Genomic DNA, 24,329 nt, shown 5'->3' on the forward strand with positions numbered 1-24,329 from the left:
AAAAGGTCACCGGGACACTCCTGTCCTGAGTCCCTCTTCCCCGCAACTGTCCCAGCACCAAGTAAGCGGGAAGAGACAACGACCCTGCGAGCGGGGCAGCCTTCACCAGGTTCGGGGTGGAACTGAACCAGAGTCAGTCCCAGGTAACACTGCGCTCACGGCCACTGTACGTGACGGGGAAGGAGCGGCCACTGTACGCCCTTCAGTTACTCCCCGAAGGGCAGGCAGGGCCACAGCTATGGCCATAGTACGTACCAGGGTAGATAGACCCACGGCTACAGCCTCTGTACGTACCGGAGAGGGCGCGGCCTCTGTGCACCCCTCTCCTGCCTTTCCCTTCTACGGGAGCAACACCGCGTTCACGGCCACTGTACGTGACAGGGAAGGAGCGGCCACTGTACGCCCTTCAGTTGCTTCCCAAAGGGCAGGCAGGCCCACGGCTACGGTCGCTGTACGTACCAGGGTAGACAGACCCACGGCTACGGTCTCTGTACGTACCGGAGAGGGCGCAGCCTCTGTGCACCCCTCTCCTGCCTTTTCCTCCTTCGGGAGCAGCACCGCCAGCAAGGCCACTGTACGTGCGGGGGAAGGAGCGGCCACTGTACGCCCTTCAGCTCCGGGCCCTAGGAGTTACGAAACTGTGCTCATGGCCACTGTATGTGACGGAGAAGGTGCGGCCACTGTACGCCCTTCATTCATGGTTCTGAAGGTCCTCCGGACGCAGGAAGTCCCTTGCGCGGGTGATCCCTTTCCTCTAGGCTGCGTGGGACGCCTTTTGTCCCCTTACAGGAGTGTTTCCCCGGAGGTGCTGCCGGAGTGGTGGCGTGGCCTGATCCAGGCCCTACCACCTACCCTTGGGAGGTCCCTGCCCCTGCTGGATACCAGACGGAGAAGGCCCCGCAGCTCACCTCTGTCGGCGCTTCCCCCTACAGGCGGTCGCAGCCCTAGGACCCCCAGGCCTGACCAGCAGCCCCCAGGCCTGGGCAACCCAGGCTCTCTCTCTCTCCCCGGAGCCAGAGGCGACAGGCCCACCTCCTACAGCTGTTCGGCCCTAGTCCCGAGGGCCACCACTCAGGTCGAGGCCCCCAGACAGGAGGGCCTTCCTGCACTCCACCGACGACTGAGACCCGGGCAGTGATGTCCCTGCGGGCAGTGTATTGCCCCCTTCCGGAAGGCTACCCGTAGGGCCTCCCCTCACGCCCGGGCACCGCAGAAGATTATATCTAGGAAACATGGGTATATAGTGACGTCAACGCCTCTTGTGTCGTGAACTGTCGAGATGGGAATATAATAGTGACCAGTGACAAAGTGAGGGCCAGAATAATACAAGTGACAAAGTTACCAATAACGTACTAAGGCCCGATACCCAGCAGAATAGGAAATATCCTAAATTCTAAACAAAAGAACTTATAGAAATCATGGGCCAGACCAGGGTGCGCGGGAGAATCAAAAGCCTGTGAATAAGTGCTACCGCGACTAAGTGACTTCATCAAGTGTCGCGACCCGCACCCTACCCATTTATAGTAATATTCACTCCCCTAACTCTTGGCCCTGTCCACCCCTAGTACATCAGACTTAATATATAAAATATCAATTCTGCCTATACACAGAATACGGGTATCACGATATTATAATTTATTACCCAAGTTTAAGTGAAGAATAATATGTCCTAAGTGTAACTATAAACATTTGTATTAAAGGCTAACTCTGTGTCCCTGTCTAAAGCATATCCAGTACCTCTCTGTTTTATATTATAATGGTGTAAGAATTAAGACAATAGATGTGTTAAGGTGTACTGCCTGGTTTTTATGTCCTGTTCCTCTGTGGGTGCTTTACTTCCGGTCCGGAAAGAGGACCCCGCTCAGTCGCTGGTGTTCTTAGGACGAGAGGTCGGACTAAAAACACCCAGCGTAACAATTTCGTTTTCAGCGTATTTCAAATTTAGGTTATATTAAAGTTTAAAGATACATTACCCAGAAGAAGACATTTAAGATAAAAGGCCATTGGAAATACTTTCTGGCTAGAGATTAGGGATATTTAGGTTTCTTTTTAATCAGAATATTTAAAGTAATTCAATGTAGTCTTAAAACTACATTTTCCTGAACAACAGGAGTTGAGAGCTCTGGAAAATACACAGTGTTGACTAAGTGAGTAAAGATATAGAGTGTAAGCTGCTCTAAAAAAAGATAGCAAGCTGATTCCTAAGGCAGTTAATTTATTTCAACTAACTACTTTAATAATTAGATGAATTTCTTGTAACAAATTAATAGAGGGACGCGCTGCCATGTTGCTAATTCTTAATAAAAATCACCATAATGCCATTCTTGGCATGAAAGTTAGCAAATCTTTATTATTTAAAAGACTTCGACTTCCGATTCGCTCGTATACTATGTTTGCAAGGCAAAATAGTCCTGTGGAACATAAGCCATGTCCTACCACTACAATAACAGCACCATTATATTCCCCATCATCCAAAAGTTAAAAGCCCACATAAAACATATCTTATGTGAGCTACGGAAGAATAGGCAATTAGTGAATTTATATCGACTTGTCGAAGGCAGATAATACTAACAAAAAACCCTCCCAGAATACTTGGCCCAACTCTTAATCATCTTAGACTTTTATTTACTTCAGCAAAAAGAGGTAAATTTCGAATTAAACGGTAACCCCCTAACTTTAGTAACCCTCCACCCCTCTACACCACCCACCCACCCCTCGACCTCTCTACAACACCCACCCACTCCTTCACCCTTTTACACCACCCACCCAGCCCTCCACCCCTCTACACCACCCACTCATCCTTCCACCCCTTCTACATCACCCACTCATCTATCCACCCCTCTAAACCACCTACTCATCCATCCACCCCTCTACACCACCTACCCACCCATCCACCACTCAACACCACCCATTCACACCCCTACCCCTCTACACCATCCATTCACCCTTCCAACCCCTTACGCCACCCGCTCACTCATCGAACTCATTCACCCATGCACCCAACAACCCACTTCACACACGAACACACCCAGCCATTCAACCAATCCACTCAGCAACTCACTCCTCACATCCACCCATCAACACCATCCACTCCACGTAGCCACTCACTGAAAAACTCCACCCACCCAACAAACCACTTAATGCACCCATTCACAGTTCCACCTTCCACCCACTTATCTAACCCATTCATCCACGGAACCAGCAACCCAGTTCACACACCAACCCACCCGCAGAGTCACCCATCCCAACCACTCACCACTCAACCAACAACCCTCTTCTCACACCCACCCACCAAAACCACCTGCTTCATAAACCAACCCACCCACGCACCCTCCCACTCACCATCTTATTACACACACACACACACACACACACACACACACACACACACACACACACAAGGTTCACTCACCTACCTACACCACCCATCCTACCCACGCACCCACCCAACAAACCACTTCGTACACCCCTTTATCATCACAAGTCCACCCAGCCACTTGGGCCAACATTCCAGCATCCCACCCGTTCATCCACCCTCACATCGACAACATCCACCTACCCGTCTTGCCCACTCACTCACCAAGCCACCCAAAAAGTCCTCCCATTCACTAACACCACCCACTTCACACCCGCACTGCTTCATTCAAAATCCTCCCCTTCCACCAAACAACCCAGTTCACATACCCACACGCCCACAACGTTCACTCAGCCACCCAACAATGTACCTTCTCACCATCACCACCACCACCACCCTCTGCCACTATGAAGATCTAAGCAAATAAAAGAGGATGACGCTCCAGTGGCGTGTAAAGTTTGCAGCAATCACCCATAATTAACACTTCATTGAATATGGGCTACTCTGGAAAATGCTAAGTCGATATGTGCTACATAATGTATTGCAAGAAACAAACTGGCAACAATTTGAACAACTAAGCATAATCCAAACAATGATCCAAAGTTCCAAAAAACTGAAATATTTCTCGGAATTGGCATGTCAACTAATGCCCCACTGGCAATTTATAGTAATGGATGAAGTTTATGTAGTGGTGTTATCATTAAGTTATTAGTCGCAAAAGACTAGAAGACGAACTCATTACTTCTACAACTACAAATAATGTAAGAAGTAAATAACTGATAATAAATCTTCTAAATATAACTCTATATTCATCATAAAATGTACTTACATTCATAGCAGCATTTCTAATGTCAGAATATTGTGATAGAAAAGTTGTGGTTGACTCTCCAGTTTTATTTGCTATCAAAATAGGGTTCATAAAAACAAATCTTATTATTACTGTTAAAAAGAAGATTTAAAAAAATCTCTTCTAACATTAAATTGTTCATTGGCTGCTAAAGATGTAACATAAATAAACAATACTAGTTTTCCTCCTAGAAAAATTAAAAATAAAATATGTGAAAATCAATAACTTTTAGCAAACAATCCTGTAGCAAATGAAATTAAAATTGTTTGGATTGGTAACACAAGGCCTGTTGATAGACGATGAATTAAACGCATTAAAATTAAAGAAAATAAAACAATAAAAGGAAGCTCGTACATTATCACTCCAATCTCTTGGTGTTTTAAGAAAAAGATTTCATTATTGGTTTACAAGACTAAGGTTTTATTTTAAACTATTAAAACTAATATTAACTTTAAATAGCTTATTCTTGTTCATTGCATTCATTATAATTTTTAGGAGACTTTGAGCTTTTGCCTCAAACAGAAAACATTTGTTAAATGCCCTACTAAGATTGGAATTCATTATACTTGGAATCTTTATTTTTTTTTAATGTCTAATTGTCTTTCTTTAGTAGGAAATGAAATATTTTTCCCTTTTTTTCTTGGTTCTTGCAGCCTGTGAGGGAGCCCTGGGGTTAGCCTTATTAGTTTCTATCGTTCATTCCCATGGGAACGACTACTTCGGAGCTTTAAATAGATTAGAATGTTGAAATATTTGCTTATACTTTTAATATTAATAACATTCGGAAAGGCGCGATTCCACCAGGGCAACACGGGCAACATGTAGCATGCGACTTGCCTGGCTTTCAACATGTATGTTGAATGCGGCATTCAACCAGGAGACATGTTTGACTGCGACAAGTCAACATTGTTGTTTCATGTAGCATGCTACATGCCAATGTTTATGTTGAATGCCACAAAACCTTTTCCACCGATTCAACAAAAACTGAGCCAGTTAACTGTCAACACGATGTAACAGACAGACAGACAGATATGACGATAGAAAGAGCTTAACAAAAAACCATACTGGTAGATACCGTGTAAAACACACACACACACACACACACACACACACACACACACACACAGTAATTTACAGACGAACATATCAGTGAAACATCCTCATAACACACTCTCTCTCTCTCTCTCTCTCTCTCTCTCTCTGTCAACTTTGGGCAACACATTACGTATAGAAAACATCAGTTTTTTCGTTTTTATTGTTTTTGGTTTCTCTTTAAAAGGCTAACTTTGATGCTTCGTGTGAGGGAGTGTTTTTTTAATGTTTTTTGTTTGTGTTTTTCTTTGACAGTGTGTGTGTGTGTGTGTGTGTGTGTGTGTGTGTGTGTGTGTGTTCTTGGCTAATCCCCACAGTGCATCTAGTTTAGTCTGGTTATTCTTGTATTGTTCCAAGCGTATATCCCATAGAACCACAAGTTTTCTATATTCTTCCATAAATTCTACGATTTTTTCTTGAGACCAGTTCATCTTGTTGCTTTCAACATGGAATCCTTCCCGCGACTGGTGGGAAGGCCGGCAACACTAGGCAACAGGCTAAATCTTGTCACATGCGTCACGTTCTACGGGCAACGTGTTACCGCCTGTTGCATGTCACACAGTCGCATGCTACATGTTGCCTTGTGTTGAACTGGTTGGAACACGGAACACACTTGGCCCATGCGAGTGTTGCATGCCACATGTTGCCAAAATGTTGCCTCGGTGGAATTAAGGGATTGGTCTCTAATCCAAACGGGAATTTTAGCTGTATCGTTTTTATTTGCCGTTTTTTTTTATAATCAAACAGCTTAGGATTAAGGTTAGGCATAGACTATTTATGTTTTGATCCTATTAAGCATTTGAATTATAGCATTAATTATTATTTCAAGAGTAAAAATTAGATTCACTTCAAACTTCCCTAAACTATTTTTGTTAGTTAATTTAGCCTTATTAGTTTTCCTAGTGTTAATTTTCAGATCTATAAATTATTTATTATTTTATATTACTTTTGAAGCTTCTTTAATTCCAACTTTAATTTTAATTTTAGGTTGACGGTACCAGCCTGAATGAATTCAAGCAGGAGTTTACATATTTATACTTTATTTGCATCTTTGCCACTATTGGCTTGTTTACTATACGTTTATAAGACAAACGGAACTCTCACATTTGGAGCTTCCTATGAAAGAGTTGATTTGAGAGTTTTATCTCTCATTTGATTTATTTCCTCTACCATAGCTTTTATTGTAAAATTACCATTATATTTATTTCACCTGTGACTACCAAAAGCACATGTTGCAGCTCCTGTTGCAGGATCAATAATATTAGCTGGAGGTTTAGTAGGTTTACTAAAGTTAGGGGGTTACCGTTTAATTCGAAATTTACCTCTTTTTGCTGAAGTAAATAAAAGTCTAAGATGATTAAGAGTTGGGCCAAGTATTCTGGGAGGGTTTTTTGTTAGTATTATCTGCCTTCGACAAGTCGATATAAATTCACTAATTGCCTATTCTTCCGTAGCTCACATAAGATATGTTTTATGTGGGCTTTTAACTTTTGGATGATGGGGAATATAATGGTGCTGTTATTGTAGTGGTAGGACATGGCTTATGTTCCACAGGACTATTTTGCCTTGCAAACATAGTATACGAGCGAATCGGAAGTCGAAGTCTTTTAAATAATAAAGATTTGCTAACTTTCATGCCAAGAATGGCATTATGGTGATTTTTATTAAGAATTAGCAACATGGCAGCGCCTCCCTCTATTAATTTGTTACGAGAAATTAATCTAATTATACAAGTAGTTAGTTGAAATAAATTAACTGCCTTAGGAATCAGCTTGCTATCTTTTTTTTAGAGCAGCTTACACTCTATATCTTTACTCACTTAGTCAGCATGGTGTATTTTCCAAGACACTATTCTTGTTCTTCAGGAAAAGTTCAAGAATATTTATTTTCAAGACGACATTGAATTACTTTAAATATTCTGATTTAAAAAAGAAACCTACAGTAAATATCCCTAATCTCTAGCCAGAAAGTATTTCCAATGGCCTTTTATCTTAAATGTCTTCGTCTGGGTAATGTATCCTTAAACTTTAATATAACCTAAATTTGAAATACACTGAAAATGAAACAACTTTGTATTTTTTAAACTGAATTTGTTTGGGCAGTTTATTGCTAAAACGTTAGTTTATGGTGCTAAAAAAAATAAATAAATAAAACTTTTATCCCAAACCATGATTTGAAAAATTTCGGTACACCTAACAAGAATAGCATTTCTGATATTTTTCTCGGTAATCTCCTTGTATATGTCTCTTTCTTGTCTATTTGACAAAACATGCTACGTTATTGAATGAGAAATTTTAACAATCAATTCATCCTCTATTGTTGCAACATATATTTTTGGCTGAATATCTTTAATATTTATAGGACTTGTCATATTTATTTCTGCTATGGTCCTTTTCTGCAGAGGAAGATATATAGAATGAGATCCTAATTTCGATCGATTTATATATTTAGTGCCGGCTTTTGTCTTGTCCATAGTTTTCTTAATTATTAGTTCAAATTTAATTAGCATTCTCCTGGGATGAGAAGGCTAAGGATTACTGTCCTATGCTTTAGTAATTTACTATTAAAATGAAAAATCTGTTTTATCTAATCGAGTTGGAGATGTAGCTATTCTTTTAAGGGCAAGGAGAAGTTTATCTAACGTAAATTCGGAGTTGTATCTGGTCTCTCCGTCTTCCATGGCAAAGTCTAAGTTTTGCAGCTCAGCTGTACGCTTATGGTGGAGAAAGCGAGGATCATAATTGGCTGAGCTGCTTACCTGGGCAAAATGGTCGGCGATAATATTAGCAATATCCACGGGATCATCAATGACATTCCCGGCCACCTCAAGTGTGGTGATTGGTGACCGGGTGTACATGTTGTTTAGTACATTTATGGTGGACCAGACCTGACTTAGTGGGGTGGAGCGATTCACTGTGGACACAAAACTACGGCAGTTAGTCCGTTTTGCTGCTTTAATTGTCCTCCTTGCCTCAGCCTTAGCTGCTTTGTAGGCAATAAAGTTTGATTCTGTTGGATGTTTCTCAAAAATCCTGTATCTCATATTGCGCTTTGTGAGTGCTTGTCGGCAATCTGGTGTCCACCACGAAACTCTATGCTTGTTTGGAATTGTAGATATCTTGGGAATAGCAGCCTCAGCTGCGGGTATAATGGAAGTCTGTAGGTTTGAAACTTTCTCGTCAATGTTATCTCCCGATATATCTAGATTGGCGACCCGTGAGTAGTACCCCCAATCTGCTTTCTTAAAGTTAAATTTAGGTGGTGGAGGAGGCCAAGAATCGTCGCGTGCATAAGTAAGACAGATTGGAAAATGATCGCTACCCATCGAGTCGTCATATAGGTCCCAAGAGATGTTAGTGTGTATATAGGGAGATGACAAGGACAGATCTATACATGACATGTTACCAGTGCGGTCATCTACACGAGTCGCTCTACCATTGTTTAGAAGACAGAGATTTGACTGCAGTATGAGGTCGGCTACTTGCCCCTCCTGCCATCACTCCTCAAGCTTCCCCATTGACAGTGATGGGTGTTAAAATCGCCTAAAATTAATTTATGGCCCGGAAGTTGATGGGTTAGTGAAGTGAAAGCATCACAATCAATGGGACCACGGGGAGGACAGTAGATAGAACAAATAGACAGATACGTGTTATTAAATTTTACTCTGCACGCGACAGCTTCCAGAGTAGAACTTAGAATCACTTCCGTTTGTGGGTGTGATTTGTAGGTGTATATGGCGACTCCGTGACCACCATATCTTCTATACGAATGGTAATGTTTGAACTGTGGAGGATCTGGGTGATCCACCAAGCGCGTCTCCTGTAAACAAACAGCGTCTGGCCTGTGTATAGATAGCAAAATTGCTATATTGTGGAATTTATTCCCAAGAGTCCTACAATTCCATTGTAACACAGTGAATGTGGCGGTTTAAGATTTACAAGAGGGGCCAGTGTGCTTAGCTTTTTTATACCACCCACCGCCAGGCGAGTGGCTACTGAGGGACCTATCCTGGTGCTTACTAATGGAAACCTCCATACATTGATCATCAATAACTAGGCTCCCAGAGCTCCCCAAGGAAGAACTAAACTTTTTCTCCCTCGCTGGACCAGGAGCAGGAAGGACATGAGGACGTGGCTGTTTTGAAAGGGTGGTCATATTACTCTTACTAGAGTTGTCAGACTTCTGTTTATGCTTTACTGACTGAGAGGCAGCAGCAGCCTGAGATTAGGAAGGTGCAACAGGTGTGTCAGTTTGAGAGGTGGATTGGACAAGAGGCTGAGATGGAGAGGTAGACTGTGAGGCAAGAGGAACAGGTTCAGGCTCAGTCTGTGTTTCAACAGAGCACATCACAAGACGGGACATTACCGCCGAAGCAATAGGACCTATTCGGCATGGGAGTTGCATGCAACTCCTTCACGTTTTTCCTAGCTTCGTAGTAGGAAATGTCCTCAGTTGCATTCACTGCACAGACCTCGTTCTCCTCCTTCCACTTGGGACAATCCCTGGAAGTGGAGTGTGCGCCCTTGCAGTGAAAACAACGTACCGTCTCCGATGTGCAGTGTTCAGCATCATGTCTCTGTGTACCACATTTGCCACACACTGACTGGGGAGCCCGACAAGTCTTGTCACCGTGCCCATATAATTGACACCTTAAGCAACGAAGTGGATTGGGGATATAAGGCCTTATGTTAACAATTTCGTAGCCAATATTGACATGGTACGGGAGTGAAACTTTGCCAAAAGTCAAGACAATAGTAGCAGTCTTCGTCCTCACGCCTTCGGAATATCTAGTAATAAACCGGGCACCGATTACATCCTGCTGAACAAGTTCCCTTATGATCTCGTCCTCTTCCATAACCATGAGATCCCTGCAGGTGATAACACCTTTGCAGGAATTCATAGAATACAGGATCCTCGGCTTGACATCATATTCGTGGAACTTACGCAGTTTCATTAAGTCTTTAACCTGGGATGTGTTTACAGTTTTGCTAAGAAGGTCTCCATTACCAAATTTTTTTACTTGTTCCACCTCCCCAGCACAGTAATCAATCACTTTCTTGATGATGAAAGGATTGATACTGCTCAAGGGTGTGGAACCGAGAGCATGGAGAGTCACAAACTGGACATTATGTACAGGAATGTCAAGGGTGGTTCGAGTCTGGGGCCGTTCTGTCTAAAGGCTGTCAGTTTGTGGCTCAGTCGGGGGTCGGTCAGGACCGCCTCCCCTCCTGAAGGGGGGGGGGGAGGCAGTAGGGGCGTCCGACATAGTACCACTCCCCCCTAACGGGGGAAGTGGGAAGGAGGAGAGAAAACGACCAAGGGACAATCAACCTGAGACTAAACACCTATGTCTGAGGTTGCCCTCTCAAACCACTCCAGGGAGGCCCGACCGTGTCAATTCACGCCCCAGAGCGATCAGTGGGGGGTACCCTCCGTGGGCGGTAAGCAAAGGTAAACTCAGAAAAAGACACAAACACCTATTGTGTCTCTAACAGGGAGGGGAGGAAAATGAGCACTATCTAGCCTAACTTTATTTAAAAAACACCCTAGTGGCTGAAAAAAAAAAAAAAAAAAAAAAAGAGCTAATGCCGGTGAGGCAGCCCTATGCTAGAGGAGAGCTAGAAAACACGTCCACACTCTCCGCGACCATGCAAAAAAGTGATACATATACTGTAACTGTTTTGAAAGTGGAGACAGGCCTTACAACATAAACATGCCATGGGGGAGGGGGATGTAGAGGGTGAGGGAGGGGCGGCATAGGTTCGATGCTCCAGATTCATGTTTTTCTATGACGTTCCATTTTCTCTAAGTGTCAAAGTAATGGTATTTGTTGTTGTAACGTTTGTAGTATTGACGCTTCATTTCTGCGGCAATGTCGTTAGGATTGACGTTTGTCCGACTATTTTGTGCTTTGTCTAACATACTGCTATACTGATATACTATTTTATGCATTTGTTCCGAACAATGTCCAATTGTTTCAGAGCTTTGAGCTTTGTCTTAAACCACCGATTAGCTGTCTGACTATAACGCAAAATACTGTAACACTAGTAAATAAATAAATAAATAAAACTGAGGATAAACACATCTTGTGAAGTGGTGGTGTTTTCTGTGTAACAATGCTTCGCTCAGCTGAGCTTTAAGTTTATTTGATAAATCTTGATCGAGCAAAACGTTGTTACAGCGTAAAGACCTCCATCTCACAAAGGTGTTTTTATTAATATTGTGTCGGCATTATTTGCCCTATAATTTTCGCTAAAAAATGGCTATAGCCTAATGTAATATTGAGCGTGACTTCTTGCCGTTAGCTGTTAACTCTTACGTCCCTTGATGCCGTTTTGGCGGCTGTGTGACCTAGTCCCATGGCGCCATCATCATGTCTCTGAAGTCATTCGTCGGATGATACTGTGGTCTTTATGAAGTCCTACATTACCACTCGTGCACTCACAAATTGAGGCTAAGTAAACGGTATAATTTGTCATAGGCGTGTGGGTAGGATACGCCAAAATCTTTCAGTTGTAACGTAATTCATTGCTCCGAGACCGACCAGCCTTCTGATTAATCACACATGTCTCCTTGATCCAACAGCTTCATTTGTTGGATGCATTTACTCCTTCCCTATGTGATGCAGGTATACACTATATAGATAGACAGATAGATAATCTATCTATTTATCTATTTATCTATCTATCTATATGGATACATAGATAGATAAATATAGATAGATACATACCCGGTACATACATGCATACATACATAGATACATACATAGAAACATACATAGATGCATACATACATTAGAGAGAGAGAGAGAGAGAGAGAGAGAGAGAGAGACTGTAGATGTAGATACAGATATACACGGAGGCAGTCAGACAAGCAGAGGCAAACTGAGAGGAGTACAGGTGTACTCAAGACATTAATGAAGAGTGTCATTTCTTATATATTATCGACAGACAACTTTATTATGCAAATGCGAAAATGTTCAACATCTTAAAGGAAATGGAAACAGATAGGAAAAAAGATACATGGACAGATGGACATACTCTTTTGAGACTGAACATTACACTGTCTTAGTGCTAGTAGGAAAATGCCCCTCTTGTAAGACAGACAGACAGACAGACAGGCGGACTCATTATTATTTTCTCTGACATTGTCCTTGACACCATATGATGCCTTTATTTAGTGCATGTAAGTAAACAATCCTCAGGTCAGTAAGCTACACAAACAGATGTTAAGAGACAGTCTCTCAGGTATACAATAACTCTAATGGCTGGTTTAGTCTTGCAATCGCCAGACGATTTTAATCATTTTAAGTGAGAAAACGCCCGTGCCAATGAGGAAGTCAATGTATGGGAGATTAATTAATAAAACATAGAAACAATCTCTGACTTATTGCTTCCCACTGACAGGTATTGTAATGACGCTCCGCAGCCGATTATAATTATGTACGAGTATACCCTCGCCTTAACAACGCTTGTTAGGCATACGACAGAGGGAAGGGCAAACCCATTCACCTTGATTACTTACTGTTTAGGGTTACCATAATTTTCTACATGCAAACCGTGACAATATTTAATTGTGAAGCATTCATATTATACACTGCTGCGGTATATATATATATATATATATATATATATATATATATATATATATATATATATATATATATACACACACACACACGTGTGCGTAGTAAACACATTTTTTTAGTACGAAAAGATATTGAAACAGAATAGTGATCTAGCTCTACTCAATAGTTAATTTAAAACGTCAAAAACAAAAATTAATTATGGTAATTTATTTTTCCTTAAACACAGAAATATCTGAAATATCTAAAGCAGATAGTGCAATATGAATATACTTTGCCTGATTTACAGTCTATTGCTTCTATTAACTACTCCTTTTTTGACCATTCATATTTCCAAGTAGAGAGTACTTTTCATTATCGTAGTGTCACTCTTTATCTGATCCAAAAATTGTGAACAGGTTGTATTTATGTTCATCTTAAAAGAAATCAAGGCTTTACAGTGCTTTCTGACATAAGACTCCAGTTTTGGGACCAAACATTGTTCATGATAAAGAACACCCTCTTCACAGGTGCGGAGGTGCCGGGTAAAGAAAATACAAACTCAATGACATGCTTCAGATTAGGAACGGAAAGATTCTTTTCATTAAACTCATTGAGCATTTGAACCCATTTTGCCTCAGAGGTGATCTGTGTGTCTTCCCAGTTTTTCTCTCTAACAGAGTCAGACATGTAGTGTTTAGCTATCATAACCTCATCAAACAGACTACCAACATCTACTACAGCCTTTCCATATTTATTATTGATACATTCTGCTGTTTTCTCAATTTCTGACCCAATAGCTTCTCCTCTAATTACCCATTTTTGGAACTCAACGTCTTCAAAACTATTCTCCCAGAGTGAAATATACGACAAACATCTTTCATACTGATTTCATCCTTAAAAGATCTGACAGATTTCCCAGAGTGAAATATACGACAAACATCTTTCATACTGATTTTATCCTTAAAAGATCTGACAGAGTTGACACTGATATCCCTTGCTTCCTCTAACCAACGTGACTACACTTTTGCTCCTTGTGGAATGAAAGTGCTATCTTTCCTCTCCTTCACATTCATCTTTAATATTTCTAGTTCACTAGCTACTTCTGTTGCACTGATATTCTGTCTTTCCATCTTCAGGATAGTCTTACTGAACAAATTTAGCTGTTCATGGACAAACATCAATACACTCCTTGGTTTGGCTCTGCAAAACATTTTTTAATTATTGCTGGGCATTGCTTTTGTGAATTAAAGTAGCTCCTTAATCCTTCAAATATCTTAAGAATCCTCTCCAGAACAGAAAGAAGTGAGAGAAATCTTACGTTACCATGCTGCAAAATTATTTTATACTCTGCTTCTGCAAAGTCGCAGAATTCTTTCAGTTGAGTAACACGGACAATGTAAATGTGAAAATATTTGTAAATTTTCACGACAAGAGATTCAGTCTCAAATGGCAAACCATCAACAGCATTTTGAATGCAGTTGTGCACTATATGTGCTCCTCATCCTATCCCTATCAAATTTCTTCCAATTTCCCACTTAAGTCTGAAAAATACATTGTTTTCTCCCCTTCTCCTCACCCCTCAAAATTAGTGTTAGAATTGTCACCACATAACCCCACAACCTTCTCAACAAGATCATATTGCTTGAGAACAGATAGCAGATGATCTGCTAAAATTTCAAAAGTTTCCCCAGGTACTGACTTGAAATCTAGCAATTTAACTTGTACACCATCACGAGGTAAAAATATCAAACAACTACAGGCACAAGTTTGATTTCCTTTCTGTTTGAAGCATCTATTGTGACGCTCATAAACCCAGATGTGTTCAGTTCTTCATGTAACTCCTTACTACACATAGGTGCAATTACATTTAAAATGACTGCCTCACATTTTGTCCTTCTATCTATCTATCTATTGCCAGACGCCTCAATCCCGTTCGGAGTGGCCACAAACAAATCGCCTCCACGTCGTCTTGTCCCCCGACATCTCACTGCCCTGCTCCCAACTCACACCCCCCTCTTTCATATACCTATCCACCCCATCCCTCCATCTCATCCTCGGCCTCCCCCTCCTTCTTCCCCCCTCCACCTCACTCCCATACACTCTCTTCGTCATTCTTTCACCCTCCATCCTCTCCACATGGCCAAACCACCTCAGTGTGTTCCTCATAACGCTTCCTATCACATCCACATCCACACCACAACGCTCCTTTATATCCTCATTCGTCAGCCTGTATCTCCATGTGACTCCACAGGCTCTTCTTAAATAACTCATTTCCACTGCTCTCACTCTTGACTTGTGTCCTTCCAACAACGTCCAAGCTTCACTTCCGTACGTTAGGGTTGGTATCACAATACTGTCATGTAGTAACTTTTTCACTTCCATGCTCACTTCCCTGTTTCTTATCACTGCTTTCAAAGAACCAGCATGTACCCTTTCACGCACTTCACCCTCCAAACCTCCATCCTTACTCATCACACTACCCAAGTACTTAAACGTACTCTCATTTTCCAATTCCTCACCATCCAACCTCGCTGTACAGTACATTCACTGACTTCACCTCTCTCAAAGACCATCACTTTACTCTTCCCTACATTCACCTTTAGATTCCGTTTCTTACACACTCTCCCAAACAAAGCAAATTTAGGTTCAAAAAATTTTGATACCACTTTGGACCCACAGTCTGACGTTTTAAAACTTAATCCATGATCACCTGTGTGATAAGCGAAAGTAGCTTCTTTTGCAGCAACAGCTAGAGCCGCATCATCTGACTCAGTCTTCTTGGAAAAGGCTGCAACAGATGATGTAGACACTACTGTTACAAGGGATGATTTATGTTTTGTAGTTTGTAAATGGTCTTTCATATCAGAACGCCCTCCATGGCTCACTGAGAATGTTGACCCACACTGACTGCACAGAACTCGGTCACCACCACTAATGCTTGTTTTAGAAACGGAAAGTCTTTCTTCATTTCGTCAGTAAATTTACACTTTCTCTCGGAAATTTTAACTTGGATAGATCAGACAGCAAGTACTTTAGTCTGAATTCTCAAAAAAAAAAAAAAAAAAAAAAAAAAAAGCCTCGTCTTAGAGATTTGTATTCTAAAAGCCAGAAGACTGATCTGTAAAGTAAAAACAACCGCAGAAATATTAGTATACAGATCACTTAATTCCCCCATTATGACATTCAGATAAGCCATTATATCTTTTATACTGGTCAGTTTCAACTATAATAGAGTGTGTGATAGAAATGATTACCACCTTCACACGCCACTAGTCCTATATAGACACTGATCACTTGTCTGGGTACACCGGACTAGCCGAGGCTGACTGAATCATTGTTACCATGCATAAAACAGTGGAAAAATAAAGACGCCGTAGTTGTACTGTAGTTATCGTCTGCATGACAGCTTAATACCTACTAAAGTAGTATGTAATATATCGGTTTTATAGCTACTTTCGTTATTATAATCTGGAGAGAAAAACAGATCATGTATATAATCGGTAAGAACATATCGATCGGTACCAAGGCTTTGGTAACCATGTAACAGGCACTGTCGGACAAGAATTGGACAGGAAGGACGAGGAAGGTCAGAAGGAAGGGATGCGGGAGAAAAAATAGCCTCAATAACTTTAATGTCATGAAAATTTTTGTCATACTGTGTTTTACAAGTTTTGAAAGGTTAATTTCTCTCTCTCTCTCTCTCTCTCTCTCTCTCTCTCTCTCTCTCTCTCTCAATCACGAGACAAACTTACAAACCGGCCGGGACGTCGGGACAAGGACTAGAAATCGGGACTGTCCCGACTACTCCGGGACGTATGGTAAGCCTGCACCTACTCCATAAATTTATCATACCCTCCTCTTTCCCTGTCTGTCTGCTCTGCTATATGCTTTCTCTAAATTCATGAAGATGGCATGCAACTTCTTTCCCTTTTCTAAGTACTTCTCCACCAGACATCTTAGAATGAATATCTAATATCTGCAACCTCTTCCCTACCCAAAGCCCCCTTGTTTGTCGGCTAATTTCTCAGTTATTTCGCTGACTCTATCGGTATCCTGCCGTATATTTTTGGTATTACACTGGGAAGACACATACTCCTGCGATTACCAAGCAGTTCTCTTTCCTCTTTTCCTTTGTATATGGGGATGATTATACTCGACCTCTAGTCCTCCGGGACCCTACCTTCCTCCCTGGTAAATCTGCTCATCTTTCATAGCAATTCTTCTCCCATATTTCAACATTTCGCCACGCACTTCATCAGTTCTTTGAACTTTTCCCATTTTGACTTTTTTATTGCATTTAGTACTTCCTACAATGAAATAAATTTATGTTACATGTTTCAAATTATTTCAAAATAAGAACACACTCACTCACTCACTCAAAAGCTAAGCTCTTAAACTTAGGAGGGGCGAAAAGAAATACTGATCAGAGAGAGGGCTAAGTGAAATGGACTGGGTGTCGTTGCTGATAAGGATGCTGACACACGCTGAACATCTCGCTGACTCACGCTAGGTGGGAATTTAGGAACTCACTGGACAATGGCGGCACTGTTCCACGCTGGGCCCAATCGAACCTGCTTCCACGACGCTCAAATCCTGACTGAGTTCAAATTGTGAGAGAGAGGCGAGTGTTGGGCCGCACTTGCCAATGGCTAGAAGTGAGCGAAACACGCCCATAACAAATCACTCAGTGGAAGCGCTAATGTCGTGCACAAGGATGATCACTTATGAAACAGTGAAAAATGTTCTGAAAACACTCCCGATCGGGTGAATACGTGGCGGTTGACTGGTTGATACTGGGATTCCACTAGAATTTGTGGTTTCCCACCAAAGTTTAATGTCACGAGTTTATTTAAATATAGGATCGCGCCAACTCGTGACACCGTAGTGAGATGAGGTCAGGTAATTCGATAATTACTGGGAGGTCATATGCAGGTTTAGAGTCAGAGAGCTGCTGACTCATGTGTTACTCTTTGTTCATACTTGCCAATTTTTCATGTTTTGCTGTTATTGAAATAAATATATACAAATTTTTAAAGGACCCAGAGAGCTAAGGGGGGGGGCCCAGACCTGCCCCCCCCCCCCCGGGTGCACCCCTGTGGGTGTTGATAGTGAACTGAGTGATTTTGTTGATCTGAATGTTGGATTGAAACAGCGAAGTGTCATGCCTCCACGGCTGTTCAGTTTAGTAATCCTCCGCCCACTTACGGTGGAGGAGGCATTAAGTGATCGGTCTCTGTCAGTCCTTGCGTGCGTGGGTGCGTGCGTGCATGCCTGCGTGCATGCGTGCGTCCGTGCGTGTGTAAGTGCGTAATTCTTTTATGGGCGCGGTATTTCCTGAACTCTTCGACGGATTTCCACCAAACTTTTGTAAGTGATGCAGTATAAGGAGATGATGAGCTGATTAAGTAAACGAGGTCAAAGGGTCAAATGTCAAGGCCATATTGGGTCAACTTAGTTTATCCTTGTGGGTGCGATATCTGCTGAACCTCTTGACAGATTTCGACCAAACTTTTGTCAGTAATACAGTATGAAGGGATCATGAACTTATTAAGTCGGCATGGTCATGGACGTTGTATTGCAAGTCCGTGCACAAAGCTTGGCAGAGGCATACTGAGAGACACTTTGCATCAGGCTTTTGGTGTTTCATATATGGATGGAGTTACAGCAATGAGTTACAGGCTAGGTCAGTGGATGCTGGAGCGGCCCTAATGAAAGAAGGAAAGGTCTGGAAATTTCCTTTACTATTGTTTGCTGACAACATGGTATTATTATGTGCAAATGAATGTGAGGTGCAAGGTTTGATGAATAAATCAGGGATTGTATGCATGTATGAAATGGAATATAAAGGTGAATTTTAAAAAGTTACTGTCTACGAGAGGATAGGAGTTACAGAATGCACAGAGAGCCTGGATGGCGAGGAAATGGAGAATGTGAGTGCATTGAGCTTAGGTAGTGTGATGAGTAAGGATGAAAGTTTAAAGGCTGAAGTGCTTGAAAGGGTACAGCAGTGAAGAAAGGGGGCAGGTTCACTGAAAACAGTAATAATTTGCTTTCAACTTGGTCTCTGAAAACTGTGATAGGGAATAGGGAAGTAAACATGGAAGTAAAAAATCCACTGCATGACATTATAGCGATTTTTACTCTAAAATATGGAAACAAAGATTGGACCTTGTTGGAAGGACACAAGTAAAGAGTAAGAGCAGCGGATATGGGTTATCTGAGATGAATATGTGGTGTTGCATGGAGAGACAGACAAACAAATGACTAAGTAATGAAACGTTGTGGTGTTTATGTGGATGTGATTAACAATGTTTAATGAAGTACTCCGAGATGGTTTGGCCGTCTGGAGAGGATGGAGAATAAGAGACTGACTACTAAAGAGTATGTGAGTGCGGTGAAGGGGGAGACAAACAATAAGATGGAGGAATGGAATGAATGGGAAAATATAGGAGAGAGGAGAGTATGAGTTGGAGGGAAGCCAGCCAAATTGCAGAGGATAAGGCGACGTGGAGGTGACATATTTATGACCACCAGTTACAGAACTAAGGCGTCTGACAACAAAGAGGTGGGCACAGGCAGAAGATCTAATTTCAACTCTCCACTCTAGCCAGCCTAGAATGGAAAGGTCTTTGTCTCTGGTTTGGTAAAGGGCAGAATACTGGTCTTGTTTATCACTACTATTGGTCTCCTCCCGTGTGTTTCCTTCGTGTTAATGTTGTGTGAAGCCCCAACTACAGGCAATGTGTATATCTTAGCAGCACTCTACTCGGAGTAGCCATTAAACCGGCGTGTTAAAGAATCAAACCCTCTGTTTACTGGTACATAGAGTATAATGCCGTTTGACTGTTATCTCTGATCTGAGGTCTTCTCTTTCCACCATCATGCATCGTGTGTCACTCTATATACCTTTTTTAACCAATTTTTTTTTTTTTTTTTTTTAAGCCTAACGCACCCCACCATAGGGTTGGAAGAAGGTCTGGATAATGATTGTGATGAAAATGATGATTTTTGTGCCTCCACGCACCTATAGTGGAGGAGGCATTAAGTGATTGGTCTGTTCATCAGTACGTGAGTGGGTCCGTGCATTCGTAACACTTTTTGTGGGCATGGTATCTCCTGAGCTCACTGGCGGATTTCAGCCAAACTTTTGTTGGTTATGCAATATGAGATGATAAATTGATTAGGTCAGCTAGGTCAAGGGGTTAAAGGTCAAGGTCAGAAGAGGTCAACTTAGTTTATCCTTGTGGGTGCGATATCTCTTGAGCCCGATATCAACTAAACCTTTGTCAGCGATACAATATGAAGGGTCGATGAACTGATTAGGTCAGGATGGTCATGGAGGTTGTGTGGTGAGTCCTTGCGCAAGGCTTGGCGGAGGCATATCGAGCGATGCTTTGCGTCAACAGTTCGGAGCCCGAGTTCTCGGCGTTTCATTGACAGCTGCTTCAACAAGCGAGACACTTACGGTTGTTATACACATCATGCCATCTCCTACTCGGCTTGTCGGAGTAGGTTTTCTTTGTTTCACTGCTTACCTGAACAGTCCCTCTGAGGGTGCTTTTCATGGCTAAATGCATTTGTTATTGTTGTTGTGTAACCCCGGTATGCCCGGCCAAGCAGACCCATCAACCGCAGGCAAGCAACAGCCTACAGGGCTGTTCCATGCAGTGAACCAACTTTTCCTTGTGACAGACAGTGACTCGCCACAGCGAGGCATGGACAGGATTCAGGAGGTTTGGTTTCTGGATGGACGCCACATTTGCATCTCTCCACCTAGTTAATAGAGACACCATAATAGGATCCATACCACTCGTCATTTAAGTATATGATTACCACCCATCATTGTAATGGTTTCCTGAGTTACAGGATACCATCAGGCTTGTCACTCAGTGCAGAGGCACCTGAAGTAGAAAGAAGAGTAATAAATAAATAACAGAACGGGTGGCAGGAATTAGGAAGAGAAGAGGGCATACACAGAAAAAAAAAAAAAAAAAAGGTAGAGGAGAAAAAAGAAGCAAGTAGTACTACATGGGGGTTGACAAATGGCTAAACATGGGATAGGTAACGTTTAAGAACTCTACACTTTGAACTAATAAAGAGAGGGTATTATTCTTAACTTACCATTATAATACGACTTTTTTCTTTTTTCACAGAGGAAGGTGTGCAGAAAATGCAAAGAGACCTTTGCCTCAGAAAAGATGCTGGAGTCACATATGCGCTTGACTGTCTGCAGACCTCCCAACGAACGGCGCGGCGGCTGGTTGAATAGAGAGAAGGTTAGTACTAACAGCAGTTTATTGGAAAAAAAATAAAATCAAAGATGGAGACAAGGAGCCTTACATGGCCACGTAACTCTGAACCACTGCCAAGGTTTATAGAGTCTATCTAACTATCTATCTTTCTATATATCTATCTACCTATATGTAAGTATTATATTTGTTTGTCCTTCAGTCACGCCCAAACCAAGGGCCAGAAACCCTCATCCCATTTATATTCTGAATCAGAGTGACTGAGTCTACCCAAGGCCGCCTCCCCCAAGGTCTAAAGAGTATCATCAGGCCTTGGCCTCCCCTTCCTTGATGTCCTAGTGACTGCCCGCGACTCTGAATTCACAACTGAAGTTTACATATAATCCTCGAATAAAGGATTATGTCTTAATGGCAACAATGAATGCCCTCAACAATATTTACGCTCCAGCATTAGTGCTTATGTCCGCCGTGCCCTCACCCACAGTTCTTCATGAAGCAGTGTTCATTTAGATTTGGAACGACTTAAATAAGTTCTCGTCAACAATGGATATCGGAATAGGGGCATGGAAGACACAGTGAAGAAGGCAGATAACAAATGGTACTCAAGCTACATCGTCTCTTCTCTCAGTAAAGAAAAAAAATTCTTAGTACTATCGAAATTACATTACATGTCTGCAGAGTAAAAACTGACGAGAGAATAGTGAAAAATATCATTCACAATAATGCCAAATGCGCAGATCCACTACGTTCACTAAAGTAACTCACGCTGACCTTATAAACCTGAACATGAAAACAGAGGATAAAGTAATAAGGTTAATCAAATCCATGGTTTAAACAGGAATTGTATCAGAAGAACCTTCAAAATATTTGAAACCTAGTGGCTCATCACCAGCTATTTTATATGGATGCCTAAAGTTCACAGACAATCCATTCCTCTTAGACCAGTCATGGCTGTCTTTAAAACTGCCTCCTTTAAATTGGCTAAGTTTTTAGTAACCATCCTTTCAGAACTGACTACGAACGAATATACAGTTAAAATTTCTTGTGAGCTCATTGATTTTCTCTCTGGGTTCAGACTACCAACCTCCTCCTACAGGTGTCGTTTTGATTTAATCTCATTGTTAACTAATGTTCCCTTGAGTGAAACGATAGATTTATGCGTAAATTTAATTTCTAATGATATGAACAAATTTATGGGTATGAGTAAAAAATTCTTTAAGAACTTTTTCATTCATTCATTGCCAGACGCCATGTATCCCAGACGGGGTGGCCAATGGCTTAGAGTTAATTGTTTTACAGGGAGGGGCACTAATCCTCCACCAACCCCACTTGACACGTAGGGATGCCAACAGCATCTGCTGTTCCCAGGCGGTCACCCATCCAAGTACTAACCAGACCCAACGTTGCTTAACTTCGCTGATCGGACGGGAAGCGGTGTACTCAACGTAGAACTTAATTTCTGTTAAAGACTGCCATTTTTTGCTCAATAATAAGGTGTATAAACAGATAGACGGTGTGGCTATGGGCTCACCTCTGGGTCCCACTATGGGTAATGATTTTCTCTGCTTTTGGGAAAAGAAATGGCTGGAGAGTTGTCCTGTAAGTTTTAAACCTATCCTTTATCGTAGGTATGTGAATGACACCCTACTTATATTTCAAGATGAAAGCCATACTCCACTCTTTCTGAACTACCTAAATAAACAACATCAGAAATCATGGAATCTGAAGTTAATGGTAAGCTTCCTTTTCTTGATTTATTAATACAGAAGTTAAATGGCACTCTGGTTATGTTTGTATATCGGAAGCCCATTTTCTCGGGTTTGGTACTTTCTTGGGTTTGAATATCAGTTTTTTTGAGTTACTGGCCATTTATTTTTAAAATTAACTCGATTAGAACACTTGTACAGAGCTTATAACTTAACTTCTACCTACAGCTTACTCCATAAGGAGATTACATTTTTTATTTCATTTTATTTATTTATTTATTTATTTTTTTTGCTAATAATGGATTCAGTACTGTTCTGTTTTATAACTGTGTTAAAAAATTCTTAGCCAAAATTTTACAGTCCAAAGCAACTTGTACATGCAGTGCGTAAGGAGGAAATGTATCTTTCTCTACCTTTTCTTAGTACTGTGTCGGAGAAGATAGAGAAGGCATTCAAAGATGATAATTACTGTAACAACTTTGTACCATGTATGTATCACTGTATGTCTTTGTTCATTATTGTGCTTGTAATGATAATTATTTCTATACCTTCTATACCCTAAGATACAGGTTTTTTTTCTTCTCATGCACCCCTTTCTGCTTGGCGTTCAGGGAGTGTTCCCCAGAATGTTGGGGCTCGTACTGAATGGTAATAAAAGAACCTAATTTAAAAACAAAATCCTGCCGTATGGCGCGAATGATTTTAAGCCTTACGATTTTATGCCGTATGTATTTATTTAAATAGTAAACAAGAGCAGTGGTAAGGAAACGAATAGAAAAAGACGAGAGTACAGTACCATTGTTTATATTTCAGAATAGCAAGTCTGCCATATCCTGCCTTATGGCCTGTGTGTATTTGTATATTTATTTATGGCCTGTGTGTATTTGTATATTTATTTATTACGTATTGATTTATATAGTAAACAAGAACAGCTGTAAGGATAAGAACAGGAAAAGACTCAGAAGGAGAGCACCGCTGTTTATATTTTAAAATAGCAAGTCTGAACTTTTAGCAGTAGATTCTTACACGTCAACACATTTAAAATCATATTTATTTTATTACTTAGAAAAAAATAGCAGTTTATTGTCAGATCTGCACACTTCCAAAGTATGTGTTGGGCTAGATTCATTTATTATATATTTATTTCTCATATACTAAATACACTGCAAATTTGTATGTAGTTATATTTTATTTATTATACTAAATATATTGCATATTCATTTGCAGGTATATATATCTGTGGTACAGTAGTAAAGTGTGCGTTTTCGTACACTGAAGAATGAGAGTTGGCTCCCCGCCAGGGTAATAAACTTAGGGAGCGTTCTTCTGGCCGCGTACTGCATTGGTGGACACAAGGGGTGCTGTAGTTGAACTAGTGTCGCATAGTATGCTTGCATCCAGTCGGCTTGCGCAGGCCGATTGCACTTGCTTCACAGACTACACAAACATCCAAAGGCACTCCGACACTACAATTACACTTACAAGCACTTCTCACCCTACATACAATCTCTAC

At 41.3% G+C, this 24,329-nt stretch overlaps 1 pseudogene; it reads right to left on the reverse strand.

Moving 5' to 3' along the window:
- Positions 1-22,453: 22,453 nt before the first annotated feature.
- On the reverse strand, positions 22,454-22,577 carry LOC145402998 (5S ribosomal RNA; annotated as a pseudogene).
- Positions 22,578-24,329: the final 1,752 nt, after the last annotated feature.

This window comes from Coenobita brevimanus, chromosome 59, assembly GCF_032717465.1.
Source record: "Coenobita brevimanus isolate Jiangsu-jjx chromosome 59, ASM3271746v2, whole genome shotgun sequence".
NCBI lineage: Eukaryota > Metazoa > Arthropoda > Malacostraca > Decapoda > Coenobitidae > Coenobita > Coenobita brevimanus.